Here is a 19,954-nt window from a genome sequence, read left to right as displayed (position 1 = left end):
GAGACAGCCATTATACTGTGACTTCCTGAGACTTTGCCATGCCCTTTTCTTCCTTGAAAGAGTTGATTTTGGTATTCTTCATCTGGAAGGACAGGGTATTTGATTTAAAAATCAGAAGTAGGCTGCCCTTTCATCCCTCTTTAAACAAGCAAAGGTGCTCCAGTAGTCCTTTCAAATCTCTGCATGTTCAGACGTCCTTGAGGAAAGAATAAATAAGAGAATAATGAAATACGAGCAACAATATGGGCAGCAATATTAATAATGAGAGAGATACTCTATCTACAGATATAAAACTTTGCAGGCAAATTCAATTCATGGCAATTTGGAGAGAGAGAGAGAGAGAGAAGGAGAGAGAGATTAACAGTGTTTGAAAGGAAAAGTGATGGAGATTCCTCTTGCTGGCTTTGCTTTGTTCTGCTCTCAGGTCTGCACCATGCATTGTAATATCACCATCAGAGAAAGTCATTTGCTATTGCACAGATCAGACAATCTCTAACATGACAAAATGCCATTAGAGCTTCCGTATATATGATAAAGGAGATGCATGGTGGGGAGGGACAGCGCTTTTCTCTCTGAAACAAGGCTGCCCTCTACAGAACTGAAAACTCAGGAAACGGATGAGTTATTTGCTGCCCTTCGGTAGTGAAGAAGGATGGAAAGGCTGAATTATAATTTTATTTGTAAACATTAGGCTAAGCCTTGTATCAGTGTGTATTTGAGTGTTTGAGCTATGTGTATGTACTCGGTAAAATTCACTATGACTAAGAGAGCAACAGCAAAGCACATATCATCTATCTATCTATCTGTCTGTCTGTCTGTCTGTCTGTCTGTCTGTCTGTCTGTCTGTCTGCTATCTATCAGCTATAATCACTATATTTCCATATTTGTCTTATCTCTTTCTTCTCTCTTCTCTCTCTTTCTAAGCTAGTTCTTACACATCAAACTGATCAGGATGAGTGCCGGAAAAAACAAACACCAACACTAAAGCAAATATCACAAGCAGCATGACAACACCAGTTCTTCTTAGAAGAATTGCAAGCAAAATATCTCATCGGCTGCTTTTTAGGTTGGAGCTTCCACTGTCCTAAGTATTTGCAGCATTGATGGGGAACACGTGGTCCCCTCAATGCTGATGAACAGCAAATCCCAGGAACTTTGACAGTGGCCATGTTGACCGAGATTTGATGGGAGTTGGAATTCAACAACCTCTGGGAGGAAACAAAAAATAACTTAGAGAAGGGAGGAAAGTATATGTATCAGATTGTTCCAGAGAGAAGTCTGTTTCATTCCTTTAATGGGAGTTTAGGTTCTCACTGTTCTGCCTACTATGCTAGAAGACTACAGAGATCAAAGTCGCCCATCCAAGAAATTATTGAAGCTTCTCATCGAAGCAGTTGTGGCAAATTTGTTTAAATGCATACTGATTTAAAAGCAAAGCACCATCAGCTAGTTGCTGGGGAATCCCATATTTATTTCCATCATTTTTTGAATAGTGTTTTCTATCTAGTAAACATTTAGATGTCTGAAACAGTTTTCTGTCTCTGGCAAAGCATAACGATCCCTTTGAGTCAAGCTTGATTTTGGGTGACTACATGGAAACAAACATGCAGTTTCCTTGGCAACAGGATGGAGGTGGTTGGTGACTGTCATCTTTTAGGATGTCTTTTTGACTTCCTAGTCTAGCTTGCAATTCTGGGGTTCTCTGGAAATCTCCAAGCCAAGAATTAACCGGACTCAACTCTGCCTCACTTCCAAGCACAGACAAAGTCGGCCCTGAGTCACCTAGCAAGGTAGTTAGCTGCCTATTATGCGGTGGAAGTTAGAAGGGCAAGTAGGACTTCAGTATGTCATAGATGGTTAATTATGCAACTCAGTGCTTGCAAATATTTCCTCTGATTCTCCTCTCCATCTTCAGTTTTCCTTTTAGGCTTCTTGAATTGAAAGAAGTGGGTAGTTGCCACACAACATGGCAGTCATCAGCCTGAAGTTTTGTCTTAGGTGGGCATCAGCTGAAGAGTCTTAGAAAATAAGAAAAGAATGAAGCTCTGTTGCATAGTTTATTTGTGTGTGAGATAGGGAAAGAGAGAGGGGGGAAAAAGAGAGAGAGATGTGGGCGAAGAGGAGAAAGGGAGAGAGAGGGAGGGAAACTAAGGACATATATTGGCAAGTTAGAGTGGGTGGCAGAGAGTAACTTCCACAGTAAATGGATATCCTTGGATATTGCACTCAGAATGTTACCTCCTATTATTGTGTGCATCTGGGCAGTAAGTATGTAGGCCTAGCTGGGAGAAACCTCACCAAGAGGTATGATTGGTTAGTATTTGGGAAAGAACTTAGGACAATGAATAGTTAGACAAGAGGCAGCATAGTCTGCAGTTGGATAGCGGATGGGACAAGAAACTCAGAAGAGACCTCCCCTAGTGTCTTAGGCTGCATAGTGGAGAGGGAAGGTTTGTACTTTCAGACTTGCAAGATTTTGCCAATGTGGCTTGAAAACACAATCTGGTTGTGATCCATGCCTGATTTACTCAGTGGGGCTGACACTCTTTTCATTTCCCAATAAGATCAATGAAAGCAGTCAGTTATGTGAAAAAGATTGCAGGGGATCCCTTGAAGTCATTCTGAAGACTGAACTTCAAGGAGGCAGGGACCATAACAGAGAAGGCATAGTTTCTTGGTCCCAGAAGATGGCAAAATGTAATTGAGAGGTCCTGGAGTGCACCTGCTGTCTCCGGATGTACCATCTGGGCAGAAATAACTGAAGTCAGGTGGTCCCTTAAATAGCTAGGCCCTATCTTCATGGGGATAGATGAAATCAAAACAAGCAGAAAAATAGCATTAGCCTCCCTGCGGAGTTGCTATTTTGCAGGGTAGAAATATTGTTTCGTTTGCTTTGATAACATGATTTCTTCCTTGCCCTACATAGGACACTCTAGTATTGTATTGTATAAATTGTTGGGATGTGACTGCTCCATAAGCTTTTCCAGACAATATGAAGGTTCCAAATTCCTCCCCAGTTCTGGGTATGATTCCCGACAAATAACCTGGAAAATTGGGATATTATTTTGCATTCGGGTTTGACAAATGTTGAGAATAACTTTTTGAGTTTTGGTGATCAGTTAGCATAACTTCCTCTGGTTCTCCCAACAACCCAAAGCCTACAAACACAGCAGTATTCTGAAAAGAAAAGAAGAGAGAGAGAGAGAGAGAGAGAGAGAGAGAGAGAGAGAGAGAGAATGAAAAAAAAAATGGAATTTCAATCTTCCTGCTTCCTCAAACACATAACCACTTTGTTTAATTTCTTTTCTGTACTTTTGATTGTTTTTAGTCTAACTTACAGATGCTTTGGGCTGATGAAATGAATAATAAAAGGCAGTTCCTCCTGAAACAGATTTAACAACAATGATAAGAATTTCCAATTTAATGCTACATGTATTGATTTGCATACCCACTACCTCATCTGCAATGTTTCTCCCATTCCCCCCCCCCCAAAAAAAATAACTCTACAGATAAAATAGAATAAAAAAAATTGGTGGGGGAAAGAGTGAACGTAACTCTCAAAGAATCTGTGTTTTGTTACAGGGACAAAATATGCTGATCAATATTACTTTCTTTTGCTGAGAACAATCTGGCCACAGGAACCTTGCATATTCTTAGAGCAGGGTCCTCAACCTTGTGGTCTTCAACTCCCAGAAGTCCTCAGCCAGCATAGCTGAAGCCCACAAGTCTTAAAGTTGCCAAGAACCCCTGTCTCAGAGGACAGCTGAACTAGGATGAAACGTTAGCAAAAAATATCTGCAAACGTCTCTGTGGCAATGTAGGTATTAATGCTATCTCCATCATAATCATGATGGATGAAGCAATAAATTGCTAGGGTGGGCATCCTCTCTGTGAAGATTGTGTGCCATGATCTCAACAGCAATAACAGTTACCTTTAAGATCAACACTTCTCCAACATGGCTTCATGTCTTGCCATCGCCAGTGTGGTTGAACTGACTTTTATCACCAACATTGAGTTATTTCTTGCTGATAGCAGTGGAACTGAAAATGTACATTAATATTGTGTTTTCCAGTCAAGGCACTGGAATGTATTGAACTACCTAGTTGTTTTAGAAGATACTCAGCCCACAGATTCTTGATAGCAGTTTTAAGGAGATTTAATCCGACAACACTGGAGATTTTTTTCCTGAGAAGAATGCTGACTTCCACAACTGAAAAAATTCACATCCTAAGTTGTTCGTTTTATCTCTACATGAACAATATTGCTTAGATCAAGGCAGAGAAATCCTCTATTTTAGTTTTGCTTTGATTCTTTTTATTCTGGACAGTTTCTGGGATTCATTGATTTGAAGATTGATGTGTTTTTAGATCTAAAACCTGAGCAGAAGAATGTAATTAGTTGGTGTCAGATTCCACAGGATCCTAAGTAGATCTATATTCTTAGGCATGATGACTGATCTTTCTCTGTAATAGCCCCTGAATGAAGTCCCCCACCTCAAGATTTCGATGGCCCATGCTTCTGGTATTTCAAAGAGGCTCTTTACCATGAATAAATGTGATTTTTCTTCCCCCTGTTCCAGTCCAAATATCTGTTTTCCTTCTATATTTTATTCACTTTTTTGATATGTGTTTACTTGTGAGCTGTCCAGAATTATTTCCAGCAAGGACACTATCTGTATACAACATGTCTATCATTATCAGGAATTATGGATTGTGCACATTTAGATCATCCTGGATTCCAGGGTCTTCGTCTTGTATAACCATACTAGATTATATTACAGCTGAAAATATTGCTTCTCGGAATATGAAAAGTTGATGGGTAATATATACACGGCTTCTCCTGTAGCTTTATTGAAACTTACACAAAGAAAGCAAGCCTTGCCACTTGGTTTTGCCTCTTTTCCCCGGTTCAGTTGCTGTTTTCATCAGCTTAAAAGGGTGTCCAAAAGACTCAGATGAATGGATTTTATGGAATGTACATCAAGAGTGCAAAATAATAATAATAAAAACATCTTAAATGCATATATAAAAATGACATCTTGCAGAGAAAATATTCCACTTAGACCCCAATAAATATTTCTGTTGGGATTAAGTGCAAGTGCACAGGAAATGTATTCCGATTAATGCATTTAAAAGATTTAAGAGGAAAAGCGCTGGTGCCTTCAAATAAATCTGAGGTCCCTCTGGATATTGAAAAAAGATCCTTAAAGTTACAAAAGAAACCGGACTGAAAAGAGCTCAATCAGAGTAGAATTTTGCTGAGTATTATTTGATATGTAGCACATTCCTTAATTCCTTGCCTCTCCAGGGATCTCTGAAGAGAACCTTGAAGGATTGCTGCTAAACAGAAATAATGATATTAATCCAGATAGGTAAAAGGCCTGATTTTTCTACTGGATAGCTGTTAGGCATATATTTTAATAAAATATTAAAATTCAATTCCAGCAACTCAAATTGGTTCAGAAAATCAAATGGAGAATCCCTTTCAAAATGCCAAAGTTGTTTTTGGTTGATCTGAACAACTTGATTTTGCTTGGAAAGTCTCCTTCCATGTCAGTTTCCAGATCAAATCAATATTAAACCTCTAAACTTGGAACATATAAGGCACATACATTTATCTTGCATTGAAGTGCCAATGGATGTTTGCATATAGGGCATCCATCAGCAGAACCTTTGTGTTGAACAGATCAGTAGAAATATTCAAAGTGTGATCCCATCAAAAGGGCAGAGCTATAGATGAACATTTTTGTGCATACTATGTCCATCACTTACTCACTTTCTGTTCCAAACTGAACACATTCACCAAAATGTTTGCAAAATGCATAGGAACATTACAATTCTATTTCTTTCCTGTAGAGTAGACTTGCTTGGAGAGTTTATATTTTGCAGGTAACAGTTAGAACCAATGCCTTAAAACTATACAGTTAATTTTTAAAACTATCACTCAAAAGCACAATTAATTTACCTAAAAGAGGATCTATTCATTTTTTATTTTTAGAAAGCACTTAACTTCATCTGAGGTTGCAATAAAACCAATATATGTAAAGATCATTTATGACTAGGGTGTGTGTGATATAGACTGAAGTGTTTAAAATTGTGAGAATAAAAATGAATTAATATGTGATGGTTTTCTGGTTCCAATTAGGAATCTATTAAAACAAGCTTTGGCTGTATTCTGTAACTGTTACTCAGATATGCATTTGCTGTCTTATATTCAGAAGTCATCCAGATGTATATTGGATATCTCCTCTTCATTCAACTGTACTTACTACTATGCTATTGTGATTTTTAAAAAACAACAATCTTCCATTAATTTGTAATATTTTTAAAAGATATCTAAAATTGCCCAATCCCTACAGCAGCGGTTTGTTTCTTTCTTTTTTGTGAAATCTTTGTATATTCTTGGGAACCGCAATTAATTGTTTCCACTTTTTGACATACACTTGATCAATTTTGCTGGATATTTTGATTAAAAGGGAGAAACAATATTTTCTTACACCTAACCGGTTTAATATGTCCACTGAGTCACTCAAAAAATACTTAAATATTTCAGTTTTTCTAAACCCCATATTGTTTTAATTTCTTTTTCTGGTGAAGATGTGATCAAGTACAAAGTGATTATGGCAACTGTAGTATTAGTACTGTGCTCATTTTCTTTCACAATACAATACAATACAACACAACACAACACAACACAACACAACACAATAACAGAGTTGGAAGGGAGCTTGGAGGTCTTCTAGTCCAACCCCCTGCTCAGGCAGGAAACCCTATACCATTTCAGACAAATGGTTGTCCGATCTTTTTTTTAAAACTTCCAGTTTTGGAGCACCCACAACTTCTGGAGGCAGGTTGTTCCACTGGTTAATTGTTCTCACTGTCAGGAATTTCTCCTTAGTTTTAGGTGGCTTCTCTCCTTGATTAGTTTCCATCCATTGTTTCTTGTCTTACCTTCAGGCGCTTTGGAGAAGAGCTTGACTCCCTCTTCTTTGTGGCAACTCCTGAGATATTGAAAGACTGCTATCATGTCCCCCCCTCGTCCTTTTCTTCATTAAACTAGACATACCAATTCTTGACAATACATAACAAACAATTTGTCCTCTTTCTCTGCTGCCATGACTGACCTGGCATTATGGCATTCCCATAAGTCATAATGGTATTTATTTGTTATGTAAACCCAGCAATTGTGGTTTATAAGCAATAATGCACACCTAATTTGGAAGCATGAGTCATGGATCATTTAACAAATCATGGTTTACCTCCAGGGATGAAAAAGGTTTTGGATTTGAGATCATTAAGCTTATCTCTAAATATAACCATTTGGGATACACATGCACATACACAGATATTACACGTATTACAACAGATATGTGGCATTGAGATTTTTAGCAGTATTTTGATTTTTTTAAAACTACATAATGCATGCATGCACATTTTAAGAAAAATCTTTCTTCCTTGCAGGCATTCCTTCATTTCTTTTTTTCCCCTTTAGTTACACTGTGCCTAACTAAAGTCTAATTTAATATATTGAAGCACTAAAGCAGAGGTAGTAAAACTTTTGCTACACACATAACATGTAGCTTGATCCCTAATTCTAGATTCTAATGTGACAACAGTCTTTCCAAAGAAAAAGCTCTGCTTCCAATCAATCATCCCCCTTCAGCTACAAGAAAAAGGACAGGAAATACAAGATGTGGATAAAAAACCTCCTCTCTTAATGGAGATAAGCAAGATAGAAAACAGCAGTGGGCATGTTTAAGAAAAAAGGGAAAAAAGAAGGGAAAGGATGGGGAGGGGAGGGGAGGGAAAGGGAGGGGAGGATAGAGAAGGGGAGAAAGGATAAGGGAGGGGAGGGGAGGAAATGAGAGGAGAAGGGAAGAGAGGAGAGGAGAGGGGAGGAGAGGAGAGGGGAAGGGAGGAGAGGAGAGGAGGAAAGGAGAGGGGAACGGAGGAGAGGAGGAGAGGAAAGGAGAGGAGATGAGAGGGGAAGGGAGGAGAGGAAAGGGGAGAGGAGAGGGGAAGGGAGAAGAGGGGAGGAGAAGGGAATTTTTTTTCCTTTTTGTGGAAAAGAGAAAGGAAAAGAAAGGGAAGGGAAGGGAAGAAAGGGAACGGAAATAGTTGAAATAAACTACGAAGAAATCATTATGATAACACTAATTTCATGTTTGTTGTGTACGTCCAAAAGCATTGCTAATATAAAAGCTCCAATTTTGGGCACTTTATAGAGTACCCAGCATATTAATAGCTTTAGGAAAATTCCCACGTGGGTCATCTATCATGTCTCAGACATGATCTTAAAAATTCCTCAGGTAGAAATATGATTTGTTCTTTGCTGCCTGCACTTTACGCTAACCTCCCATTATTTATAAAATACTACAGGGTCTCCTCTCCTTCCCTTTCTCTCCCTTTCCTCCTTCTTTCTCAGAAAAATGTATTGATTTATCATTCAAAAATGTCAAGATATGATTCATGACGTAAGACAAAGGTATTTGTAAATTCCTCTGGGTTCTCACTATACCTGATCACTAAAGGGGTAGAGAGTGTCCAGCTTAGGAAGAATGAAAAAAATAATAATTCTAAGAAGTCCATATCTTCTTGGCTGTTTTATTTTCATGATTTTTCTCTCAATCTACACAAAGCAGCTAAAATAAAAACTTAATCACATCACTTCGATACAGCTGCTGAATATAAGCTTCTCAAAGGGATACACTTTAATTCGGGGCATTAAGATTTCATTGCCCAAGTGGACTCGTCCAAATGCAGGATACAGTAAAGATGGAAAGTAATGAAGGAGAGAACTAACCTAGAACTAAAGAGAAACTTCCTAACAGTGAGAACAATTAATCAGTGGAATGACTTGCCTCCAGAAGTTGTGGGTGCTCCAAGACTAGGATTTTTTTTTTTTTTTTTAAGAAGAGATTGGACAACCATTTGTCTGAAATGGTATAGGGCTTCCTTCCTGAGCAGAGGGTTGGACTAGATGACCTCCAAGGTCCCTTCTAATTCTGTTATTCTGTAATTCTGCAGAAATAAGAAGCTGACTATTCAAAAGTCACGCATGTATTAAAACTGTAACTCTCAGTGAGTCTTCAAAACGTCCCAAAGTAGTTGTCTAGCATTACTCTTAAGAGTCTTGGACTTGAAATAAATAATTTTTGCACAACAGGTGCCTTTCCTTCACCCTTCTTTCCCAGCAAAATTTCAGTATTTTTCCCGATTCTTTTGAGCTTAAAGTATGATTTCCCGCAATGCCACTTTTGAGAAGAAATAGCAGTTAGGAAAACCTAAAGATGGGAATGATTGAGGGATGGAGAAAAGAGAAAAGAAAGGAAAAAATAAAGAGAAGAGAAGAGAAAGGAAAATATCTGCTTTTTCAATCATTTTAAGGGGAATAGTTGAAATAAACGAAGAAGAAACTATCATTACAATATTTTAGTTATTCATTTATTCAAGTTTATTAATTCATCCTAATAATTAATTCATTGTCATTGTCGTTGAAATCCTAAATAACCACTACTGTTGCTATTGTTACAAGAAAGTTAAAATATGAAAATATTTTATTACTATTATAGATCTATCTCACCCTGATTAAAAATATGAAAATAGAAATATAATTTAATTATTGGAAATCTCTTTTTTTTAATAGTTTGGTTCCCTGAATTGAGATCATATTGACAGTTAAAATGATATTCTGAAGTTTGACTACTTAGTCCCCTTCACACCTGATTTTTTTAAATGATTTAATAATGGAATATGTTAATCCTTGATGCAATCTGAAACAAGCCAATGGATTATTATCTAACTAATGGATATCACTATAGGCAAATTAAAAAAAAAGACAGCAGATGACAATAAATAATTTAGAGATTGCAAAAGAAAAATGGAAGAAAACTCTTTAGCACTACTGGAAATGGGTCTTTAAAGAGTATACTGTAGTTTTCGGTTAGAAACAGTGACAATACAAAGTCTTTTGTCCTACAATTAATTTAAGTATTTTTAGCTCCTTATTGTGAGACAGTATATTTACATTTTAAATACTTAAATTCTAAACTTGAGAATGCAGCTTTTATATTTTAGTCTCTGGTCCGTCCAATTCAATTGAATTAACTTCTTTTTTTCCTCTCCCCTTACTACAGTTTTGGTTTTACAATAAGCTACCAAATGGGACTAAATTGGCAGTAGTTATTGCTAATTCTCTCTCTTAAATCCCCTGACTTCATCCTTACTCACTTTAATATCGTTTTGATACCTCGGCTGTAAATTTTGTGTGAAAACCTCATATTTGAAATTAACTGCCCCTGGGTGCAGAGCAGAAGTGAAACGATATTTTTGCAACATTGTATATTAAATAAACTCTTCCTTCAGTTCTAAGGGAAACCGCTTCTGGAGAAATCCAACCGACGAGACTTTGGTTTGATAAAATAGGAACTACTTTGATGTAAGACGCAACTTTTAGACGAGAAGCAAAGGGGAAAAGAAGAAAAAACTGGTAAGATATTCTTATTTTTACTGCAAAGATCCCTTCCAGTCAGTAGGAAGAACAATGGCTTAAAGAGAAGATTTCCCTAAAAAGAGACTGATTTCAGTAAAATTTCAAAGAATTGATCAAATGCTCAAATATTTAAGGAACGTTCAAAGAAATGCTTCAGGCTTGCCCACAAGCTGCTAAGATCCCAAAAGCTTACCAGAACGCAGTGGGATTTTTTTTAAAAAAAACCTTTCTCTTTAAACAGAAGATACACACGGTCCTTTTATGGATAAGAAAAAATAATATCAACTCTTCTTCCGTTTCATCCATCTTGAAATCAGTTTTGTCATGAATCTGTTCAATTCGAAGACTTTCTATATTTGTTCAGAACAAGGAGCGCTCTTTGCAAAACGGTTTGGCTTAGAGTTGCTCATTGCTCCTCTGGGCTGCTAATCAGGCATAACAGGAAAACCATCTTGATATGTTTGACTGCAGTGGAGAAGGATATAGTGCTTCACTAACACACACATGCTCTCTTACTCATTATTACAGCATTACACAAAAGCTATACAGCTCTGACTATGGCTATAGCCAATCAAGAGGACCCAAAGGTGTTTTTTCAAGAGGCAACCTGTTTTTCTTTGAAGACGTTTCGTTTCCCATCCAAGAAGCTTCTTCAGCTCTGACTGGATGGTGGAGAATGGAAGGAAAAACAAGGAAGTCCAGTTGCCTCTTAAAAAAGCATCTGTCATGGTTCGGATAGATGAGACCAGTAGAAATAAGAACTCAATTGTTTTCCCCAAAGAGTACTTTTAATGGCTACATAGTATTGGCACGAACAAAGGTGAACCCAAGACTGAAAGTTCCCATCTCCAAAGGTTACAAAGTAAAAGTTGAACCCCCCACCCCTATAGTTGTCGTATATCACAATTGTTTGAAAATGTGACAGCATCCTTGGGACAACCGTGACCTGGATGACTGAGCATCTCCATCAACAGTAATCAAAAGGAGTTTTCAGAAGTTTAAGCAAAGAATATAGAGTTGAGGCCAACATCCCATCTGCAGTGTTCTTCCTAATGGGTCAAATGGATTCACTGAACATCAAAGTTTCAACATTGAATATCAAACGTTTGTCTCTTCCAGCACTCAGATAGGAGCTGGCAGAATATGAGGAGAACATTGTCCACCTCCAGCTCTTCAGGATCTGACACTATTGCAAACTTGAGGAAAGCAGACTTGCGCCCTTGGTATACAAGCACCATCTCTTTTGTACGACTGTGCAACATAGTGTCCCCTGTGCATTAAATGGTATGTGGTCATGTGTGACCTTAGGAGATGGAAAACAGGTACTGCCAAGGGAACAATCAGATGAGTCTGCATCATGGGCACTGAAATAAACTTTTCAGGCAGTAAAAAGAGAGAGTGGAAGATTTACCTTTTTAGACTTGCAGGATGCTGTTCATGTAGCTTTTCAGTAAAGTAGAATTAGCTCACCTGGTCATGTTTACTATCTGGATTACCTGAGAAAGTGGCAGAGTTTGTGGTGCAAAAGCCCAACATTATTTCAGTTATTTGCCCACTACTGCCATCCATTTGACACTCCCTGCTACTTTAAGCTGCAAGATATTAATGATTTATTTGGCCTGGGCTTTACTTGATTTATTTAAAAAGCATGATTTAGAAATCCCATGGCTTGATACAGTGTGTGGTCCCTACCTGTACAGGTGATTATTAATCCAACCTAATCCAGCATCACCCATATGTGGAATATATAGTCAATAAGTGACTGGTATGTTAACAGGGACTTTTCAAAAGTCTCTGACAAAAATGGGTGATTTAGAGCAGTAACACTCCACCTACATGGCAAAGTTTTTGTTATGGGGAAAATAAGTTCCGACTTCCAATCCTAAAGGTGGAATATACATCTAATTGTTGAAGTACAGAAATGTGAATAAAGTAAAGCTTTAAAAAGCTCTCCGTACTGTGGTATTAGAGGAGCAGATTTTACAAATTGAGCTAAGATGCAATATATACATATATAATAGTGGTTTGTTTGTGGCTTCCCATGACATAGGAATGTCCCAGTGGAACTAATTTTACTTATGAACAGAACATAACAGAATTGGAAGGGAACTTGGAGGTCTTCTAGTCTACCCTTCTGTTCAAGCAGGAGATCTTATACCATTTCAGACAAATGGCTGTCCAGTTGTCCATGAACCTGATTTGAATCTGTTATGAACCTGGCCCTCCCTCTTGGCTGATTTTTTTTTCTTAAAAAGAAAGAAAAGAAACTGGATTAGTGACGTAAAATCAGCATTTATTTCTGCTACTAATTCCCAGCTAATTCTTCCTCTTTTCCAGATGTTCTCTGCTGGATTCTGTTATCTAAGGCAAAGTGAAAGCAAGAGGTAATTTCCTTAGAACTTCATGACTTTTTTTTCCTTCCCTGGTGTACACTTTACAAATAACTAGTCAATATCTGATTTTGAAATAAGCACATTTGACATATCGGAGTACCAATTGCAATAGACCGTGGTTTTTTTTTTTTTAAAGCGTCTGTGTTAGAAGAAATGGTTTGCAGAAAAGGAACAACCTTATCTGTTCACAAATGCATACTCTGAGCCGGTTTTCATTGTCATTCTGAAATAGTTTCATAATCCTTTCAATTACTTTTGAGATTTGAGGAATCCTTAAGAGATTATTCAGAAACACCTGTACTACAGAAATAGTTTATCTACACTGTAACATGCTATTAAAATCTTTCATAAGTCTGGATGTAATACTTCACAAATAACTATCAAGTTATTTTCATTTCCTTTTTGCACAGTTCCAAAATCTCTCTGGAATGAGAAAGTCTTTCTTTTATGAAAAAAAGAGAGAATCTATTCTGCATTATTTCCTAATCTTCCAATCTGGGGCAAAACCACCCCAAAACTCTTGGTATGTCTTGGCATAGATTAGAGTATCTTCCCCAATACTTTGAAATGATTCAGAAACAGCACACAAAGCTACTGAATTTTCATAAAAAAATACTAGAAGCTTTAACTACAAAGATGAAAATTTTTCTCCTTTTAATTTTCACTGCAGTAACTGATTAAAAAAAGTTTACATAATCTATTATAGAAAATTTAAATTTTGGCTGCTGTTTACTTACTGTTCCTTTGTCTTATGTATTCTCTCACGTACACGCGTAACTTAATGGCTGAATAACATTGGTTAATGAAATGACTGAATAATTGCTGTTAATGTATTAATTTTGTAGGCCAACACATTGAACCAGCTTGGCTTATCCACAGTTTATTGAATAAACCTAGATTGGCCAGGTCTATACAGCAAGGTAAGGCTTAACAGACATACCATTACCTATGCAGAAGTAAAGAAAATGACAAAATGTGATATCGTCACACAGCTGACATTGCTTATGTCCTTACATTTGATGTCCAGACATAAATTTTTAATTGTAACATTTATGTGATCTGTTATGTGGGTCAATATTTTGATGCCATCATGATTAGTTGTGGATGCTATTGCATATAGGCAGACAGTTCCATGTTGGCATAGTTAATATACAACACTAAACTGGGATTTGGTCTGCTTATTTCTGGCTTAATATGATATGTGAATCTAGCCTTTAATAATTTAGTAATATAGTGAGGCTTCTGAGCACCAGCTGCTGGATAAGAAGTACAGAAAAGAATGTTTATATGCTCTTCCTGCCTCTTAGAAGTATCCAGCAAATGGACTTTTGGCTTAATCCAATAGAACACTTCTTATTTTCTTATTGTCAAGTCAGATCTACTCAATGCTCAAAAGAGTAACAGGGTCTATTAAGTAAAGCATATGCAACCTAGCCATTTATAAAAGTCCTGAAATAGAACATGAAGCAACTTGGAAGTAATGCAATAAACTGCTGTAGGAGAGTAGCCTTTGCTAAAATGCGATTGCCTGTCAAAATATTATTCCTGGCTGTGGGTTCTAATATGCTTGACAACTTCTGGTTTTGTTTTGTTTTTTAAATTATAATGTGGATTTCTGGGGGTTCAAATTAGCACTGGTAGCAAACATCACCACCAAAAATACACACAAACACACACAAAGCGATGGAAGGATGAGCAAAACAAGAAATGTTAATGCCAGCTAGGTAACCCAGATAGGTAACATCATCAGTGCACTGATGATGTTACCGAATTGGGTAATGAAACACCTACAAGAAAACAACCCAGTTCAGAGAGATCCAAGGACCTCAGAATCATGATGTGGGAGAAAGTGAACTTCAGGAATTTTGCCATGGGGAAAAAATGGATCTGGCAGTGATTCCCAACTTTTCTGATTCTGTGGACCTGCAGCAGTGGTGTGGCAGAGGGGATGATTTCACACACAAACCTGCCGCTTACACAAATGACCTTTGTGCACTAGGCCCAGTTCCCAACAAGCTGCAGCCCAGTATTGGTCCACAGACCAGGGTTTGAGGACCCCTGATTTATGGGAATTACACTATCACTGTGTTGTAAAATTGAATGGGTAACACTCATCTAATGAAAGAGGTTGTTTTTTTTTATCGTTGCCTCCCTTCTGATTTTTCGTCTTCATATCGTCGTTGCATATATTTTGTGGGAAAACAGCAGGACGCTGTTTCCTACCTGGATTTAAGGGACATAATTCTTTCCTTCTCCCCCAGCATAAAAAGCTGTTTCATACTCCCGGTGTGCCTTCAAAATGGGGTTGTATGAAACTTGTGTTTGAAGTTGATTTCTTCAATTTATTCCTTTGAAACAGTCCTTTGAATGTTTTGAATGAAATTGCCAGATCAGTTTAATGTGCTGAATCAAGCAAAGGATCTCTTTGAAGATTTAGCGGGTTTCTGGGTAGACCTAAATGTCTACATAGTATGCACACACAGATTGGCATCACATTGAACTGAATCTTCAGATCAGACAATAAACCCCCTTCAGATCTTGACTAATGTAAATGACTAACTTTATTTCCAGATATTCTTTGCTACCTCTTCATCAAGATAACAATTATTTTTCTATTTTCTTGTTGAATCAATGGGGGGGGGATTTTTTTATTGAAAGATACATAATCTGAATATTAATAAAAGTTATCTGGTGTTTGCCAGGGTTCAAAGCATCTACTCCTAGTACCTCTTTCCCCCTCTAAAGAAACTGAAGAGATATCACTTCAAACCATCAAATAACCTACTTAGCTGCCATTTATTGGAGCAAAGATGAAGAATTTATGCTTTTCAAAATTGGAAATTTGTATATTATGTTTTTGGCATCTTGAGACAACATGGGCAATGTAACCCAAATGGTGTTAAGTTCCCCTGTTTTGATATGGCTAAAAGTAATTTCTTCATATTTAACCACGAGATGGGTGGCAAATGAATCTCATAATAAATAAAAAATTAAATCATGGGCCAGAGACAATAGACTGGAGCAGCTTACTCTATGTTATTTATTATGGAGTGCATAGAAGTTGTCCTTAAATTCTACTGCCTTAATGCTTGAGAAATTGGTGAAGATTTTTTATCGACTTTTATTTATTTATTAAATTTATATGTCACCCATCTCACAATGAAGCTAGTCAACAAACGTGCATTTGTTTTACCAGGAGCTCTTAACTGCTAAATGGTTTTGGTACAGATTTGATTGCTACACTTTTCAGGTTATTGCTAAATGTACATATTTTGCACTTAGTTTAAAAGACTGTTAATCACTTTGAGTGCTTTACCAGAGCAGAATAACTGGATAAAAACAAAATCTATCAATCAATCTAACAAATAGGATTTTATGCCTGGCTATACCCAAGATAGTAGCTGTGTGGTAGAAAAACTAATAATATGTTTTCTGAAGTACAGAGATGCCAACTGTCTTAAAAAACAAGTGATTATCCCAAGTCTAGATGTCTCCAACTAGTTAAAATTAAATATGAGTCTATAATTTGGAAATTGTTATCTAGCAATAGGGTTCATTTTGTACCTCCAACGGGAGTATTTGCAATATTATTTTGCATAATCCATTTTTTTTTTCAAAAGTAAGAAAAAAAGTCCTAAGCTTGTCACTGACAAAGGATTCATTGTTATGTCTCATAAACAGGTAATAAACACCTGGGTTTTTTGGGAGGGTGGAAGCGGGGGACACTTACCTTTTCTGCTTGAAGGAAAAATTCCAAGTTTGGAAGTTTGGAATCAATCCCAGAATGTATTTCAGCAACTTCCAAAACAGTGTCTCAAAAATAGAAAATGCAACAATTACTGGACACCTTTAATCAAGGCTTCGGTGTATGCGAAATATCAAAAGTAATTACTGTAATTAGCATCTCTGTAAGACAGTGATTTTGTAAAACTTCCCTCTGTCCTCTCTTGCTAGGTTCACAGTTTTATTTTTTTAGCATAATGGCAGAAATTTTAAATGCCAACAATAAACCTTTGCTTCTTCTTCTTCTTTTTTCCACCCCTCCCCTTTCAATTTTGTCAAATTTTAGTTCAGAATTTTGAAAACAAGACTATCATTCAGGAAAGAAGGAAAATTTAAGAAAAGAACAATAACAACAAAATCCTTGGAGAATTTATCTTTAGACTTCCCCCCATTTTTTTTTAAGTAATGAAAAATTAGTTCCTCAGAATATTTCAGGTGGAATGGGATTTTGATATAAACCTCTTAGCACCGTATTATTAAGTACATAAAACTTGTTCAATCAGACCAGACAACTCATCAAGGATATTGTCTCCAGAATGACTAAAAATATATTTCAGTAAAATTCGTAAGCAAGGCAAGAATGCAGTAGGCCAACCCATCCATGTGACTAGACCCGTGTTTCTCACATTTAAGATATGTGGGCTTCAACTCCCAGAATTCCATGCTAACTGGGGAATTCTGGGAGTTGAAGTCCACATATCTTATAGTTGTCAAGGTTAAAAAACACTGAACTAGACCTTGGAAGAGATGCAAATATGGTTTGAGAAATATGGATAGCCCTCTTTAAATATCTGAAAAGACATAACACAGAAGAAGATCAAGATTTATCTTCTATCAGGACTTAAAAATCACTGATAAGTTAATATAGAAGTGACTAAAAGAAACTTCCAAACAGCAAAAGAGATTTGAAAGTTAATCCAATAATCCGGAAAAATGCTTGAGTCCTTTTTTGCAAGAATTATCCACACATAGGCTAGGTGACCACATGTCTGAATGTATTAAATTGGATTCCTCAACTGAGCCAGAGTTATTGATTAAAATTAAGACTTTTATAATGCGAACATATTTGCAATGGGATCATTTTATACTTTGCCAGTGTATAATCACAGCAATGAATTCAAGGAAACTGTCTAATTAATCACCATACTTTTGATGGTACCTACAGTGCTCCAAAATAAAAAAAAAGAACTTTAATATTAGAATATTTTGCGCTGAACGATGCATTCATATTCTATTTACGTGCAACCTCTCTAAATAAGTTCTAAATTCGGGGGTAGCATTCAGGTTAAGACATAGATAAGATCCACTGACATTTACAGCCTTTTAAAGTAATTATGATGACCCATTGTCTCATTGGCTTCAGTGGAATTGCATATGAGAAACTTTCTGAATATTACTCCATAGAAACAACATTTCTGAAAGTAATAAAATCTCAAACAATTGAGACGGAGGGCAGGCTGAATTAAAGTTGCTTTTTGCAATTATGATCCATACCTCCCAGGCCAAAGAATGAACAAACTGTGTTCCCAAGTCATTCTAAAAAGAATATTACATTTTAATTCTAAATAAGGAAGTTCCTTGAAATATCAAATGCCTGGCAAACTTTATTAAACTTAATTTAACATGGATTTCTTAGCGCTTAAAGTAATGTGGGCTCTTTTGTTTCTGGCTGACTTTGACCCATGAACTCATTCATTTTGGCTCGGCTTTTTGTATAACGAAGCCTGATGATTAATGGGGCTTAAGGATAAAAAAATGTTCCTTGGTAAATATTACTGAGATTTCTTTTGCTAATGAAGACTTTTGCAAATTACACACTCATTTTTTTATTATTATTATTTTCTTAATTCCTGAGGTCTTGAAAATCCGGCTGTTGTCCTAGCTTTGGGATGGGACTTGCCTGTTTGTGATGTTTTACTCTCTGATGTTATTTTGTAGTTAGTTTAAACTGACAAATGAAATCGGAGATACAAGCCTGGTATTTGAATAGACAGAGGGTTGCTTGGTTACTATGCAATATTTCACTATCATATTGGCCAGGAACTGTACATAGATGCTCTGTACCTGAATAAAGGGATAAAAATATGAATATTATTGCAGACATGACATGCTGAATAATTGTGGCAAACAGGGGCATTTCCTAGCAGAGTGGAAACCGTGACATAAAACCAAAGATCAAAGTGACTGGCTGAATGTAAAATCTCCTTTATCAAATGAAATATAAGAAAAAGAGTTGGCTGGGAACAAAATCTCAGTCCACCATTCTATTCCCCCAGCAATCAATCAATGACTTGTCAGAAGCCTACATTTACTTTCTCAAACATTTACATGTGCTTAAAATTAGATGTTATGCCTGAATTGCATATATAAGTAGATTTCAACTTACAACCGTTTGTTTATTGATCGTTCAACGTTAAAGAAAGTGGCGTGTGACCGGTTTGCACCCTTACAACTGCTGCAGCATTTCCATGCTCATGTGTTCAAAATCCAGATACTTGGCAACTGGCATGTATTATTGACTGTTGCAGTGTCCTGGAGTCATGTGATCATCTTTTGCAGCTTTCTGACCAGCAAAGTCAATGGGGAAGCCAGATTTAACTTAAGAATTGTGTTACTAATTTAACAACTGCAGTGTTTTCTAACAACAAGGCTGTAAAATGGGGCAAAACTCACTTAACAACTCTCTTGCTTAGCAATGGAAATTTTGGTGTCACTTATGGTCCTAGGTTAAGGGCTACCTGTATTTAATTTAGACAGGAGATCCTTTTGTAAAAATAATTGGGAGTAGGAGAGGGGAGTGGGGAGGAGAGTACACTGTCCCACCGTCCTTTTCTGTCTCCCCAAAAAACTATTTAATGGATGAAGACAATGTCCTATTGATCTCGTAGCACAAATACTTCGCTCAGATATAAGTATGCTGCCAAAGTCAGTCAATCAGAGAAACCTGGATCAATTGTGGGAAGACATGTAGCAATCAATGCTCAGAAATATGTTATTTTTCACATGTGAAAACTCATCAAGATGAATTATCAGTCCAGAAATATTTACCAGGCAAAATATGGCTCTATTTTTTATGGGAAACAAGGACTAATGTATGGTTTGTAATGTTAAATGTCATAGAAGAAGAAGAGCAGTTGATCAGAAAATAATACAAAAAGGAAAAAAGAAAAAAAGAGAGGGAGGGAGGAAGGGAGGAAGGAAGGAACGGAGGGAGGGAGGGAGGGAGGAAGGAAGGAAGGAAGGAAGGAAGGAAGGAAGGAAGGAAAGAGAGAGGGAGGGGGGAGGG

This window comes from Crotalus tigris, unplaced genomic scaffold (genome assembly GCF_016545835.1).
Source record: "Crotalus tigris isolate CLP2741 ecotype Arizona unplaced genomic scaffold, ASM1654583v1 scf7180000017622.5263843, whole genome shotgun sequence".
Lineage (NCBI taxonomy): Eukaryota > Metazoa > Chordata > Lepidosauria > Squamata > Viperidae > Crotalus > Crotalus tigris.
This window is presented reverse-complemented; position numbering follows the sequence as displayed.